Consider the following 13,312-nt stretch of genomic DNA (forward strand, 5'->3'; position numbering starts at 1 on the left):
CCGGCTGAAGCATGGCAGGGGTGTGTGTGTGTATGTGGGGGAGGGGGGGCGTTGAGCCTTTGAACTGGCTGTCAGGAGCTACACCCTAGGGCATGACAGAAAGCAAGATGGAGAGACGTTTATTTGCTGAACCATCTTGAAGAGCAACACTTCCGAGTCATACTGTACCGATATTGACCTTTGTTATTTCAAAATCTTTTTTTTATTTTTAAAAAGATTTATTTATTTATTCTTACAGAACTGGGGTACAGGCCAGAGATGCGGTGAGAGGCTTCACCAGAGACAGAGCGGGGAGCAGAACAGGCAGATGGATGAAGTACACTGCTGAGGGGAGCAGCAGGCCGGTCAGGAGAGGTCTGCCACGCCTTGTGGATCTCCTCCGGGGCCAGCGGGGATCGAACTCATGTGGAGGTGACTTAAGCTTCTTGGTGCTGTGCTTTCACCTGCTGCACCACCAGGGAGGGCCCTCAAAATCTTTTAATTTATGTAATGACATTTTTGATATCATGGCAATTTTTGTTAGAGAACTGTTTTTCCTCCATGGATCTATGCTCAAACTGTTTAAAACAAACTGCTCTGACTGGGAAGATAAATAAGGCACACTTTTTTTCCTTTGAGGGTTAGAAGTGTAGCAGAAGAATTTGTTGTGTGCTAAGTGGTCAATGTAAAATGCAAATATATAAAAGCAGGGATTCAACAGAGTTTTGTGAGGGTGGACATGAAGTTGTGGGGCGCAAGGGAGGGCTGGAGGAAGGGTGAGAGTTTGGACAGGTACTTGTTAGGAAAAACATTTGTGAGTGGATGAAGGTAACATGATTTCTTATTCCATGTTATATGTTCTTACATATTGTATGTGGTGTTTTGCTTTGAAATGTGTTATTATTTAAAAAAAACTTTTTATTTTGAATTTCATAGCTGTAGAAATAGTCAGAGAGCAGAGAATTCCTGTATGCCCTTCACCCTAACATGAACCAATTCAATAACCATGGCACGAATAAATTAAGTACGATTAAGAATAACACTATTAACAAAACCCCAGACTTTATCAGATTTTACTAGTTTTCTCTGTATATTTTCCCTTACCCCCTTCCCCAAGATTCAGGCCAGGATCCTGAACTTTTAAAGCCCTTCTTCATCAGAGTTAGATGTTGGCTCTTCACTTAGCATCTCTCCAGTCCATCTGAAGACAGGAAGACTAGACTGAGAGCCCATGTGGCCCGGCTCGGTCATTCATACAACCCTCGTCCCATAGAGGCGATGGTTGTGGGGATCAAGAATGAAAACGCTCTGAAAACGGTAAATAACTAATCTGAGGAAGATCATTTATTCCACTCATCAATCACCAGCCATCTCCAGGACATGGTCTGGGCATAAGGGCCACACAGCATGTGATCCCCACATGTTACATGCCACCCAGTTCCAGGCTTGTGAGGCTGATCATTAAATATTTATCGAACACCTCCGGTGGGCCCTGTGATACCAATGGTTAACTCTGCATTAGAGTACAACCCATGGCTCTTTCTTCCCAGGCCTCGAAGAGTTAATGTGTTGTCCACACCTCCCCTGTGCTAGGGATTCCTGGGACACGGGGGAGGCTGCAGGTGCATTAGGGCTCCAAGTATATATTTTCTTTTCCCCTCTGTTTATGTCTCTGTTTTCTGTAAAGTCTTCTAAACGGCGGACGTATCTACCAAGTTCTCTGACAATGCTATAAATTTCATTAAGAAGATGAAGCCTTATGGGGCAATTAACTCCAAAAGTGATACAAAGCAATAGCAAGGAGATACTGGCCTGTAGTACTTAGCACTTAGCTCTGAAATTGAGATAAGCCCTATCAACTCGGGGTTGTGTTTAATGTTCACTGCCGCTGCCACAGCACAGCTACAACCTAGCGGTCACCGTGTTAACACTCCCCAATATCTATTACAATTAGTTTTTGATTAAGAGGCCTAACATGGCTTTTGAAGCCTTTTATGTTGTGTCAAATGGCGAGTGATGGAGTGGGATGTGCAGACACCTCAAGTAACAAAGCATCTTGTAAAAGGTTTCGAGTGAACTATTTTATCATCCTAATGGAAACCAGATGACCTGAACTCCCCCCTTAATTTCAACTATTTACTGGAGAGTCCTTGTTTTGAATTACTTAAAGATTTATTCTTAAATGACTACCTCCTGCATTAAGAATCACTAATAACAGAGCCATTTGGAATTTGGGGAAAGCTTTTCAAGATGACTGACGATTTTCACAGAGGGTTCATTTTCTTCTACTTTTGCTGTTGATTTTTAAAAGAGCACACGCCTTTGCCCTGTTCTTGTATTTAATTAATATTTTAATTATTGTGGGAGGCCTTCCTCTGTCCAGTTAGGCTTTCTCTGTGAGGGTTTCAGTCAATAGTTGGCCTATTTTCTAAGAGAGAGGTCACTCGTATTGTGTGAGGAAAAAAAAAGAAAAGAAAAAAAGAAAAAGCTTTGTTTAGTTATGTAAGATTTAATTCTGCATGCATGGAAAATGTTATTTTTATAAAGGTCAAGTAGCTCAAACAAAGAATATCGAAACACTTTGGTGAACACTAAAATATGCTTGTCAATTTAATGGAAAGAACTTAAATATGACATAAATTGTGAATGTGAACCATAACAATATTTTAAAATTGTATTTAATTAACTGTCTCTGGCTTTGGCTGTAGGGTATTGCCTCCAAATTCAATTTCATCATCTGTAATCTGGGGTTGGGCTAGATGAGCCCTGAGTATCTGATCAACTCTGGGAGTCATTGGGTCTGTGATAACACATGCACAGGAGACTGGATGCTTTTGGAGTGTAAGGGTCTCATTGTGGGGATGCAGATGGTGCCCTGGGCTCAAGGATTGTTGGTAGCTCTGTGTCCTTGGGTGTAATGGCCAACTCACTGAGACCCAGGTTTGTTCCATGTAAAATAAGGACAGTGTTATTGACCTCATAGCATCACCATCAGTAAATAAGTCTGGTAGAGAGATTGCTCAGCGGGTGGGAGCCTCTTAATCACTTCTCTTTCCTTTTATTCTGGCCACATTCTGTCCTGTCCAGTGTTGTCTACTGGAGTTTCAATGGCTCAAATTGTGCCATGTTTGTCACATATTGTTATATTGTAAACAGTTTGTGAGTATGTGCTAAGTGCTGGTATTCTACTAGGTCTGGAAATTCTGAGATGAGAGGTCAGGTCCTTGTTCATTCTCCAGTTGGGTCCTAGGATGACCCAGTTGTCATCCTATGTCACAAAATCATCATGGAAACAGGCAGAAGGGATGAATGCAAGATGTGACCAAGCCAGGTTGTAGCTGGGACTTGATCATTTCTTGGGTGACTCTTCCCATCTACCAGGGAGTCATCTCCACCAGGCTGGAGCCCAATAGGACAAGCGTTATCATCTCCACTTTCCAGATGAGGAAGCTGAATTGTTGGATACTTTATTACTAGGATTAATGAGGCTCTTCAAAATAACGTTTGCTCTCTCAAACATAGAGAATGTGCACAAAGATCTAGACCTAGAGGACACACTGATGGGTACACTCAGTTATATTCTATTTCTCGGTCTCTGTTTTAAGCACAGTCCCTCTGAGATCCATCAATTTCGTTCATTTCCAAGTTTAGTCAACATTAGTGGACTCCTTTCCAAGCACAGGGTTGGAAAAGATGAGCAAAGTCTCAGTGTTGTAGGGAGACCCATGGGGTGAAAAATGAGGGTGATGTGAAGAAGGCTTGGAGCTAAGAGACACTGGGTGGGGAGACAAAGCCTGGCTTTCTGGGCCACTTGTCAGGAGTGAGAATAAACTACCAGGTGGGAAGAGACCAGACTGTGCAGCCCTTGGGCCAACACCACCTTCGGAAACAAGCCTCCTCTAGACTAGTCAGTTTGCCCATCCTGTGAGTAGAAAACAACCTTGCACCTTCTTTTCTTTCTGACTCCTTTCAAACCCAGTTTGCTTGCTGCTTTTGGCTAGTTGGGCTTTATGGTCCACCTTAGCAGTTGGTTAGAGGCTGTTATTAGTATAACCAACCTTAAATAATTTGATTTTCAGGTTGGGTACGTCACAATATCTCCTGTGGGCTTGATAGTCCAACTGCACATTTATTTAAAAATTGGTTTCTTCACATTATACTTGAAAGCAGTGCTATTCACTCATCTGTAAACCATTAGGCCACATAGATAAAAGTATCTCATCTGACTTTTATTCATGTAGTTCTAAGGAGGAGGTTGGGGCTCTACAGCTGTTCCCCTCTCTTACTTAGTCCATTGTCTTATTTTGTGGGTTTTCTTTTTTAAAACTATCCTTGTAGAGCAGTGGGTACTTAAAGGGGAGGGACTATATAATAAGTTTAAAAGACATACCCAGTTCTCTTCTTCATAAATTTTAAGGGACTTTGACTTATTTATTTTTAATTTAGATAAGGAGTTTAAACTGGACTGATATGGCCCACAGAATATACTTGTAGTTTGGCTTGTGTAGGGTTTCAATGAGTTGTTGACATTTAAAAGTGCAGAGACCTGGACATGTCACATCCACTCTAACTTTCTTAAAAACAACCAGAAGATGGGATGTTGGGGCCACAGGTTTATAGAAAGATATTGGGAAGGATAGGGTGTGCTCCCCCCTGTTCTCCACATACCCTTTAAAACCAAGGCCTACTTTGACTATTCTGCTCACATAACAGCTGCACAAGGCTAGTATAGGTCCATGTTTATAAATCACCCAATCTTGGAAGCCATCCTATGTTTTCTACTTGGAGAATGGATTAAATAAAATGGCGCATCCAGACAATGGAATTTTATTCATCACTGAAAGGAAATGAACTATGAAGCCATGAAAAGACATAAATGGATACTACTAAGTGAAAGAAAACAATATGAGGCCCTCCCTAGTGGCGCAGCGGGTTAAAGCACAGCACTGAGAATCTAAAGCCGCTTCCGCATGAGTTCGATTCCCGCCTGCCCCGGAGGTGAACACATGGCGTGGCAGACCTCTCCTGACCCGCCCGCTGCTCCCCTCAGCAGTGTACTTCGTCGATCTGCCTGTTCTGCTCCCCACTCTGTCTCTGGCGAATCCTCTCACCCTCCGCATTTCTGGCCTGTACCCCAGTTCTGTATGAATAAATAAATCTTTAAAAAAAAAAAAAAAGAAAACAATCTGAAAAGTCTCTGTGCTCTAGGATTCCAATGATAGGATATCCTGGAAATGGCTGAACTATGGAGACAGTTAAAAAAAAAAAAGAAGAAGAAGAAATCATCATTGGCAGTAGTACGTATTAGGAGGCCAGATGAATAGGAAGAATGAAGAGAATTTTCAGGGTAGCGAAAATTGCACACACTGGAATGATGGATACATGTCACTGCATCTGTCCAAACCCACAGAATGTATGACACTTGGGGAGTGAACCTTCACTTGAACTATGGACTTTGGGTGATTAAGATGTTGTTCTAGTGTAACAAATGTACAATAGGTGTGCATTGTATTGTACATTTGTTACAGTAAATGTAACGGATAGGGGAATGTTATAATGGGGCCAGGGGTTATATGGACATTTCTATACTTTCCTCTCAATTTTTTTCCAAACCTAGGACTGCTGTTAAATCATGGTCCTTTAAAAACAATGCAATGTGGGGGTTGAGGGTGTGAATGCCAATAAGCACGTACATGATTTAATCCTCTTGACTCAGACGTTTTAATATAAGACATGGGGCATGATGACAAAACAGAGCCAAGCCTTTGAAGAGCCGCACTCTTGTAAGTTAGTGATAAAATACATTTCCTGAGTATTGTACACACTGTCATAGAAGGCAAAGAAGGGGACCATCCAGGTTATGCTAAGTATAACTTCTTAAATCAGTGGTCACCCAGAAGTAGACTTTCCCCATGGTCTCACTTATTCCATCTCAAAACTGTTTTAGAGGAACATGAGAGAAATGTCAGCATGAAACATAATTTTTCACTGTCTAAGCAATCAGAAATCACCACTAGGTTTCTTTCATCTTCTTCTTGGTGGGGGGAGGGGCTTCCTCAGCACCTCCCTTCCTGAGCGTGGTTAAAAGTGCTAAGTTTTTCCTGGTGTTAATTATTAATGTGACCTGTTGAGGTAGCATCTACTGGGCTAACCATTAATATCTGTTTACTCATTGATGAACTTTGCAATTTCATACCTCTCTCCTGGCTGCAAATGTCAACCTTTCCCCCCTGTCATTGGTAGGAACAGTGTTTTCTTTCTGTTTACTTGCTACCTGAGGCAGTGCCTTCATAAAGTACAATAACATCAGGTGACACAATAGGGTCTTTATGTACAGACAAAGCCAGACGGGTGCTGTTCTTTTTACAAGATTAAGACACAGAAACTTCGCTTTGGAATGAGCAAGGGGTGGCCACAAATGGCAAATTCCAGGATCCCAGTATGGTGGCAATGGTTGTTAAAAAAATGTCCTCTGGGCCCTCTCTGGTGGCGCAGCGGGTTAAAGCACAGCACAGAGAATCTAAAGCTGCTTCTGCATGAGTTCGATTCCCGTCTGCCCCAGGAGGTGACCACATGGCGTGGCAGACCTCTCCTGACCCGCCCGCTGCTCCCCTCAGCAGTGTACTTCGTCGATCTGCCTGTTCTGCTCCCCGCTCTGTCTCTGGTGAAGCCTCTCACCGCCCCTGAGCCTCTGGCCTGTACCCCAGTTCTGTATGCACAAATAAATAAATCTTTAAAAAAAAAAATGTCCTCTGCCTCTGTGTTTATGCGGAGGGGAAGTCAAGGCGAGGGCCATGAGACAGTGTTGGGCTGGGGGCCCAGGGCTCCCCCTTCAGAATGTCCATGTCAAACACATTCAAGCCAGCCTACAGGGTTTATATCTGGTTATGGGGCCGGTCTACATGAACCCTAACACTGGGAGACATTGCTATTCATGCAAGTGGAATGATGAAAGGGCAGATTAAGCCTTGTATCTGGATTGGGGTGGTGACCAGTGACCTTCATTGTACCCATCATTGGGGACCATGCATATCTGACTCATTAATTGCATTTGCCTAATTTACACAGATATAAGCAGCCCAAGATATTTTTTCACCCCCAAAAATAAAAAAAAGGAAGAGCTATTTTTCCCCCTTTTTTTTTTAAGACTTATTTATGTATGCATACAGAACTGGGGTACAGGCCAGAGGTGCAGAGGCCGTGAGAGTTTTCACCAGAGACATTGGGGAGCAGAACAGGCCAACTGATGAAGTACACTGCTGAGGGAAACAGCAGTGGGTCAGGAGAGGTCTGCAGCGCCATGTGGGTCACCTCCAGGGATCAAACTCATGCTGAAGTGGCTTTAGCTTTTTAGCACTGTGCTTTAATCTGCTGCGCCACCAAGGAGGACCCCCTTTCTTTCCTTTTCTTAGAAATTAAGTATGGGAAGGTCATACTATGACCACTGCTGGGGTGACAAAAGCAACTGTTTTTTTCTTTCCTGGCCCCATTGACATAGCAGCACAGGGCCTCTCTAGTGGCGCAAGGCGTTAAGTCTCAGCCCTCTGAAGCTATCTTCAGCCACTGCAGCAGGAGCATGGATCTCTCTTGTTGCCCAGCTGCTTCCTTCAGCTGTGGATTTCAGTCAATCTGCCTGTTCTGCTCCCCACTCTCTGGTGAATGCTCTCACCCTCTGCACCTCTGGCCTGTGACCCAGATTCTTGTATGCATAAATGAATAAATCTTAAAAAAAAAAAAAGCACAGGGAAAGAACCATTGGATTATTATGACCTTTGCATAACAATACCACTCTAAGCTGTCCCAGCTCTATCAAGACGTTTAAAAACATTAATATCAAGCCAGCCATCAATAACCATTATGGCATTCATAGAGATGAGGTTTTGAGATATGCCCAAGGTGTACATTCACATTTTCTCGTTCATTGAGTTCTAACTTCAGTAAAATTAGTTTTTTTAGATACAGTCGTGAACACTTGCTGTGACTGTCACTTCGTGTTGAATTTATCATATAGAATTTAAAGAAGACAGGGGGGCGATCTGTCACAAATGATTGTATTCATCATCTTGGAGGGCTGGGGTGAGGGCCGGGTGGACACACATTCTAGACGGTGCTTCATCTTGACCACTCTCTCTGCTCCAGTGGCAGCTGCGGAAGAGGGGATTCGTGTGGACTTGGTAATGCGTTTCCTTCCAGCCTGTCTGTGCTGGACTGCACTGCTGTACTTCATGTGCATAAATGCCTCTCAGGTTTTCTCCGCTACATGATAACTCAGCTTGTCTTTTCCAGCAAGTTCAGTAATAAATAGATATATGGGCCAGACGTGGGGTGTTCTGACTTAGTTAGATACTCCAGTGTCCTAGAATAGACAAGTAGACTCAATCATTGTGCCAGCCGTGAGGCACAGCCAAGGAAACACAGGGGCCAGGGTTGGATGCTAAGTTCGCAATGACACGAGCTGCAAAGCAATTCAGTCAAGGTTAGTGTTGTAAGGGCATGTTCGTCCAGTCCATGGAAAGAGGGGGAAGGATGGTCCAAGAGCACATCATTTTCTTTGAAGACTGAACATCTGTTAGGGGAATTTGAAATTATAGATAAGCAGAACCGTTGAGTTGGTTCTTGATCTCATTGAATGTGTATGTTTTGCTCTGGGAACTAAGACGCGGATTTTCCCAAGACTGCTATTCAGGGCTATATTTTCTCCCTGTGATGTGTAAAGCAGGCATTTCTTTACAACCTCTGGATTTAGGAAGTCTGCCGCCTTAATAGCTTGCAGATCTATATCTGGGTATCCAAATCAGAGGCTTTGAACTTTGCCCATCAGAATCCCACATTGACATTTCCTCTTTCTGTCACATGAGCGCCAAGCTTAATAGACACATGGAAAGTTTCCTTTACACCTCTTAGTCAAGGCAACACTGGGAATTTGGGTTTATGGAATGTGCCGGCAGCTCGGCTCTGTCTTGGCTTCTCCACCCTTGGCTTGGTCTATGGCCCAGTGTGATGCAAGTTATGTGTAGCTCAGAGCTCTCAAATTAACTGCTGGAGCGTGCTTGGGCCCAGGAGCCTTCAGGAGGGTGGGAAGGGGCGTGGGGGGGCTCCAGCTGGCCTCCCACTGTGAGCAGGGTTACTGCTGTTTGTAAAGACTCAGGCCATTAACTTATTCAGGAAACCTGCCCTGATTCCCACCCTCGCCCTGGGCCCCGTGGGACACTGGGATTATCCCATCTCAAGCGTTTACCACAGTGCACTGAAAAATCTGCTTGTGTGTCTCTTCTTAACTAGGCCAGGCGCAGCTCGACATCGGAGCCCTTCCACATCCAGCATGGTGTGTGACATACGGGGACATTCAACACAAGGGGTCAGGGCAGCTGGACAGGTTGTTAGGCCAAGAGAGCTGGCTTCGGGAGCGATGGCGATGAGGGTGGTGGCCACGGCAGTGAGGACCACGGTGGAGGCACCTCCTGATTGTTGGAGGTTACCCAGCAGCTGCAAATAAACGCGGTGACTTCATCTTGAGTTTACAGATGAGAAAACAGACTCAGCAAGGTCCAGCCTTAAAGGCAGAGTGAGTTAGAAAGGGTGAGTTGGGGGACTGATGGGAGGAATTGGAGACCCTCGCTGCCTCCGCTGGACACAAGCTGCTGAGCTAATGCCCCTCTGCTGTCTCTTGATACAGGTAACATTGCTGTCATCTTCCAAATCCGGTCTGCACAGGTCACAGGTGGGGCTGTTCAGATGGCGCCTCCTCCATGGCCCCAGAGAGCCTCCTGCCCAGGGCTGCTCGTGGCCCTCAGCCTCTTCAGCATCAGTGTGGCTGGTGTTGACCTTAAGGCGTTTTGCTCTAGGCAGTTTATGGTGAGTCTGTGGTCTCTTGCAGTGCTGCTCCCTGGATGGGACTCCTGGCCTCCACTTTCCAGCTGTGTGATCTTGGACAAGTTGCTTGACTTCTCTGTGCTGAGTTTCCTGCTTTGTAGAAGGGGCGAGGAGGGTTATCCCGACGAGTCTCTGTTCTCATGCTCGCAAAGCCCCTAGGACTATGCCGAGCAGGTAGCCATGTTTGAAGTCAGGTCACTGACTCTGTCCCTGTTTCCTCCGGTTGCCGCTGCCCAGGTCTGCAGAAACTTCACATCTTCTGAGGATGCAGGGGAGTGGGTGGGATGTTTGCTGAGACTCGGGGGCGGGAGAGCATGGGGCTGACGTAGATGGACCTGAGAGCCATCCTGTCTGCCTGTTACTCCAGGAGGTGTTCTCGATGGGGCCCAAGGTCTCTTCTTAACTAGGCCAGGCACAATCATTCCCTGGCCAAGGTCTCCGGTCACCTGGTCCTCTGGCCTGCACCCCATTCCCATCTGTCAACATCTCCTCCCCCCCTTCTCCCTGCCTCTCTCTCCCTGCTCTCAGCCCCCAGTTTGTGTCTGGCTCCTGGCGGGCATGAACTCCCAGACCCCAGCGTTTCTGGAAACAAAAGCCAGGTGTCTCGGCTTTGGCCTCTTAACACAAACCTCCCCGAGGCAGGGCCACTGAGAGGTCTGGCTTCCTTTGCAGAGGGGAGAGCCGGCAAACGCTGAGATAAAAACACAAATTAATATATCAGGGAATGATCCCGCCACGCTGACATGCTCTCTAATCAGGAAGACAGCAAAAACGTGGGAGGGTGCCAGGAAAGGGGCTGGAGGCAGGAGGGAGGCCAGGACAGAGCTGCAGGAGGAGCGGCTTCCCGGCTTCAAAGCCTGAACTTTTCCCCCGAGATTTCACTGGGTGTGCGGGAGACCAGCTACTGCTGCCAGTGGGAAAGGGCTGGGCAGGCCCGGCAGAGGCGGCGGGTGAAGCAGCCCCAGAAGGCAGAGGAGGCAGGCGCAGGAGAGCCAGGCTCGAGGGGCCGTGGGGGCTGAAGGCTGTTACTAGAGTGGACAGTCAGATGTGGATTTGGAGAGCTGGAAACAGCCAGGTCCTGTCTGTGCTAGGAGTGGGCACCCTGTGGTGTCCTGATGTCTCACTACCCCCTCTCCAGTGGATCTGCTCACTCCCATTCCCAAGATGAGAAAACTGAGGGTGTAGAGGTGGAATGGATTTGCCTAGTGTCCTCAGCCATGGGGGGCTGGAATCAGATTTCCAGCTAGAGAATTCGAGGCTGGAGATGATTCACTTCAGCTCTGGCTGATCAGGCTCCCCAGAGACAAGCCCGTGTTCTGATCTGTGGTATCAGGAATTAATTTACCCTCCCCTGGGGAACGTGGTGGAGGATCATAAGGAGGTATCTATTAGAATGAGAAGAAATGAAGATGTAAGAGAAGCATGGTCTTCTCCCAGGACGTTACTATGAAAAAACCTTCAAGTGAAGGAACAAGCCTATCACATCCAAAAACTGATGAAGCTGGCATACTGTAAGAGACAACAGGTAGAGCAGATTATAGATGTGGAAACTGAGGCCTGGGGAGAGTGGGTGGCCGGGCAAGTGAACAGGAGACAGAGAGCAAGACAGAACATGGTCTCCTGGCGTGAAGTCCAGTGACGGTAGAAGGATGGATGTTCTCTGTCATGGGGACCCGCAGCCCCACGCTCAGGGGCTATCAGAAGAGAGGAAAATCATTCCCTGGACCCCATGCTAATAAGTGGCCTCACAGCTCAACTTGAAGGTCGAATGTGAGGACTGTACAGCTGGGAAGGGAAAAGGGATTTTCAGGCAGGTCCCAGTTTAAGTGTGGGGTTCAGCAGAGGAAGAAGAGAGTTGGGGTTCAAGATGGAAGTAAACATGGTGGAGGAGAGTAAGCAAATCAAAAACAGGCAGAGCTAGGATGAAGAAGAAGTGAAGAGGGCCCTGAAAGTGGTGTCCAGAAAGTTCTTGGTCTGCAGTTTGGAGAGGAAATTGGTGGGAAAGAAAGGAGGAAGTGAGAAGAGAGGGAGGTGGGGAAGAAAGCCACCATGTGTATGATCTCAGGTTGTCCTCAGAAACTGGAAACACTGCCTGTGTTCCAGGGATCTGTGCAGTCAGAGTGTGTGGGAAGGGGAGGGAAGGGGGCAGGAGAGGAAACACCTGTGGAAAGAGGGTGTGGGAGAAGTCACGGCCACACCCAGACCAGAAGATTCAGGCCAGTTGATGGACATTGTGATGAGGAAGGAAAATAGCATCACCAGTTACAGCCAAAATGAAATAAATAAATAAATAAATAAATAAATAAATAAATAAATAAAAAGGGGTGGGGGGGCAGCAAAAGGAAGACTACAAAACCAGTGTTCTTTTTAGAAGTTTCTAGAATCAGAAATGGAGTTGCATTCACTATTAGTTCAGTATTTCCCAAACATATCCTATAACAGCTCCTTATCTTTGCTACACTTAAAGACTATCTTTTATAACATAGGGAGCTATGTTTTTAGTTGTAGCACTAAGATGCATGTTATTTCCTCCTAAATTCTATATTTTGTAATTATGGCACAATCTGAGTTTCGAATGGCGGCTAATAGTTCTTCCCATTCTTGTTGCGTTCACAGGGCCTGCTGATGTGTGACCTTTCATAAGGAATGAGCAGGAAATCCAGACTTCTGTTAGAATTTTCCATAAGTATCATGGGATTTTGAGTGTTGGCTTTGGAGACTTCCAGAAGTGAATGTCTGAGTATGGTGCTCCGTGCTCTCACAGCTATTTTCACTGCCCTCAGGATTTTTCTTGCATCCTTCCTTAGTTCCTAGCTTCCATTCAGAGAGCTGAATTTTCCAGCTAATTGACCTCCAAATAGTTGAAGCATGATTGTGTTATTGCTACTAATATTGGCATTGCATAAAAGCAACAAAGTCAGCCTGCAGATTATATACTACAGAGGCCCTTTAAAGAAACAGTTAATCCAGAGATTAGGCTGCATATTTTGAGGACTTTTTCAAATTTTTATCATGGATACATGCTCATCTGATGTTAGCAATAGTGGTGAACATATCATTTGTCAAATGATAGTGACCTGTATTATGGAAATACATGACGACCTACTAGCGAGGCTAAAAAGCCCAAAAACACAGCCAAGACTGAACACACTCCTCCTCTCCCACACTCTCACCAGTCAAGGGTGTCGTCTCACTTGTAGAGTTTGCACTATTTTCTGCAAGTGAGTTTAATCAGGCATCTCCTGGGGGATGTTCCAGTACCTTTCATTTTATGCATCTTTTTATAGTAAACAACAAAACTAGAATTGAAACTGAAGAAATCAAAGCTGTCTCCTTGCCATGAAACAGATTCTATCACCAAATGTATTCTTATCATCAACTGCAGTGCTTTTACCCCCAAGATGTTTCTGTGGGCCAGTGCAAGAAAGGGGGGTACATAAAGGAAACTGAAGGTTAATAC

General features: G+C 45.5%; 1 long non-coding RNA gene across 1 annotated transcript; it reads left to right on the forward strand.

Moving 5' to 3' along the window:
• Window positions 1–372: 372 nt before the first annotated feature.
• Window positions 373–12,532, forward strand: LOC105854382. The gene is made up of 4 exons (XR_001146059.1): window positions 373–411; window positions 9,262–9,558; window positions 9,656–9,834; window positions 12,469–12,532. It is a non-coding gene; the product is annotated as an uncharacterized LOC105854382 (long non-coding RNA).
• Window positions 12,533–13,312: the final 780 nt, after the last annotated feature.

Source organism: Condylura cristata, unplaced genomic scaffold (genome assembly GCF_000260355.1).
Source record: "Condylura cristata isolate star-nosed mole 26May11 unplaced genomic scaffold, ConCri1.0 scaffold00035, whole genome shotgun sequence".
Classification (NCBI taxonomy): Eukaryota; Metazoa; Chordata; class Mammalia; order Eulipotyphla; family Talpidae; genus Condylura; species Condylura cristata.